Below are 3,225 nucleotides of genomic sequence, written 5' to 3'. Positions count from 1 at the left end.
AGTCCTTCGCTTGAAGTGCTGTGGCTTTACTGAAAAGTTTTGTTCCCAGCTTAATCGGGCTCTGCTGCCGTATCTGGCGAAGCGGCTGGAACTGGTCTTTCGAAAGCGGCGATTTAGGCTGAACTAAAGCAGGGTGAATGCAAGAGAACACCGTGGAGTCGTTTAGTGGCCTCTCTTGTTGTTCAGCCCCTCAGCTATAGTTGAAAATAAGACTGCAAATGGTGAGTGAAGGGGGGGGGGGTGGTATCACTGAAAGGCTGGGGTCATCACTGAAAGGCTGGGGTCTAATTGATTCAGCTGCCTCCCCCCACAGGGAGTGTTTGTATGCTTTGCGACGGGGACGTGTGCCGGTGCATCTGTGCCCTTAATGGAGAGCACATTGAATTTTTGACGCTATGAAACATCATGTGATAAACCCAGAGAGACGGAGGAGACCACACTTTGCTCACGTGTCTCAAGGGAAACAGAGCCATGGATAAAGTCATACTCGGTGAGATTTACATTTAAGGCACTGAGTTTAGATCTTCCTACAGAGGTGTGTGGGCAGGGCGGCGACCTGGCAAACTTTAGCCAGTACCAAACCAAAGACTTGTAGCTACAGGACTGTTTTGATAACTGGTCCTCAGTAAAGAACTTGACTGTGTGTTGTCACAGCATGATGGTGGCTCTTGACACAGATGTCTCAGTTTAGAGGTGCTGGCCTCGGGGCCGGAGGTGTCCAGAGTTGGAATGTGCTGCCTTGTGGTCCTGGAGACTTTGTTGGTGGTGGGGGTGACGAGTGCATGTGTGCGCTGCTGCAGTCTGCAGGGAAGGCCCATGTTGAGGTTAACACAGCAAGTGGTCCTTACATAAACCACCACATGTCTTCCTCCTTGAATAAAATGTACAGTTTGCTATGTTTTCCTTGGAAACCGAATGGCAACACATTTTTTTTGTTTTGTTTTGTTTTCGTCTCCCCCGAACATTTCTTGTAACTTCTTCAGGCCACTCATTTGACACGCTAATTTGGTCCAACCTGCTTGTCTCTTTCCAGCCTAAATTCTTGGACATTCTTTTCTCTCATTGTCCCGGATGTGTAAATGCTGAGTTCAAAGGCAGGAATGTATTCTCTTCGCTTTATCAGCCTTTAGATCACACGGCCGAGCGAGTTGCCCGTTTTGGAATGCGACTCATTTATCTGCTGTCATCACATCCGTGTGGATCTGTCATGCCATACATTACCTCTGAACTACATTCAAATGAGTAGAAAAATACGCTGCCATTTTAAATCCCAGTCATCCTTTTGCCTCACATGTTTTTCTTCTTTGCATTGCCCCAGGAAAGAGGAGAATAAAGGAAGACTGTAGAAATGTGGAATGCTGCATTACAAATGTGATTACTTGCGAAGCACATGCAATTCAGCAAGTGTGACTTTCTGTGCGTTTCACTGCACTGATATGCGCCTAATATCAACGTGACAAATAAAAACGTATAATGTTCTCATTTGCCTTTGAGCTTCCATCACTACTATACAGCTCATGCTTTTTTTTTTTTTGGTGGCATCTACACAGATTTTTAATCATCAAAAGAATTTTAAATTGCTTTTCCTCAACACTGCTAATCCCATTGAAATGGCACTGGGTGGCCAACATGTGGAGACTCCTCTTGTGCATGAGAACTACTGTGGAGATGAAGTTTGAAACGACTTTAAAAGGCTAATCTGGTTACAGAAAAATGCCAACTCAACAGTGTATCATTTTCTACTGTAACACAAGGGAACAGGAACAAGCAGACACAGACCTCTCTGTCAGTACATGCTAAACACCGTCTCCCTTTTAATTAACGTGGAGCCTTTTGAATAAACCCTGTGTATAGTGTATCATGTTTGGGCAGACAGTGGCAGTGAATAATGTCACCTGGAAGAAGCGTCCTCCGAGCAGTCAGTGAAGTGGAGGGAGGAGGGAGGAGGCTGGACTCCGCCCCCCTTGTTTTCGCACCACGTGACCCAGCAGCGTGGTTTTTTAAGACACACTGGAGCTCCGACTCAAACCAGACGAATGTGTGTTGTCACTCACTGTGGAGTTGTGCAGCAGTAACACTTTGGAGAAACTGAACTTGAGAGAAACGCCAACATGCGCTGCAAAATGAGCTACAGCCTGCCCTGCTCGCCGGGAACCTCACCGACATACTCTGGTCGTTTGATGTCCTACAGAGCCAGATGCGGCAGGTAATTGACTTTTAGCCTATAGACGGTGTTTTTATTGTCGGATTAGTTCACTTTAGTATGATGCTTTCCCACAATCGTTGGGTGTATTGTCCTAATATTGCTCTGCGTATTTCTTTAGGATCCATCATTTAGATTTACCTACACGCTCATTATACACGCATTATTATCCTTTTCAGTCTGAACCTTGGTGTCCTGCTCCCACAGTACCAAACTCCTGTGCTTCTCTATATGAAACCTTTAACTGTCACTCATGTGCAGCTGAGTGTTGGATCTCATGTCATTTAATGTGCTCTCGCTACGTTCCCCCAGCATTTAGTGACTATTTCGCCATCCACTGTAAGGCATGCAGACCACTGTCTTCTGTGTGGTTGTGGTCTTTGACCTGAAGTGTGGCATCAGTGTGTGCATTACGTGCCCCCCCCCCCCGNNCCCCCCCGGGTTGAACACAGTGTATGGGCCTACGTGCGCTCCAACACGCAGGGACATACATGCTGATGGAGTTGTGGAGCTCCATATGTGAGGTTGTTGGTCCCAGTGCGGTGATGACTTTACTTTACTTTTATTTGTTTTTAATCTACAGTAAGTTGAACAGTAGTTTCTGGACTGTTTTAATCTTTTAGAATAAGTTTTCCAGCTTTGGTCGACAAGTTACATCAAGTTTACGCACACGAAACCTCCTATTTCTAAGAAAAAAAGCCTCAAACGCTTGACTCTATTTCACATAAATTATACTCTGCCAGCTCTTGCTGTAATCTTTAATCACTGTAACATTTGTGTATTTAAGATTCAGGAAACCCATTTCCTGCAGTTTTTGAGCACTTAAAACCCAGTGTTTATCTCTTTAACACGTGTTTTATTTTATCTGTAGACTTGTATCAAAAATGGGATTTAACTCTTTCCAATCATGATCACTTGTCCTCTCTGCACATTTTGTTCCCTCCTCATGTCTCAGACTCCTGCCAGAGCACCGTCTAGCGGCATGAAAACGCTTCGTCCTTCTTTTTGTGTGTGTGTGTGTG

This window comes from Morone saxatilis, unplaced genomic scaffold (genome assembly GCF_004916995.1).
Source record: "Morone saxatilis isolate NCDOM2014 unplaced genomic scaffold, NCSU_SB_2.0 Contig12, whole genome shotgun sequence".
In the NCBI taxonomy this organism is placed as follows: Eukaryota; Metazoa; Chordata; class Actinopteri; family Moronidae; genus Morone; species Morone saxatilis.
This window is presented reverse-complemented; position numbering follows the sequence as displayed.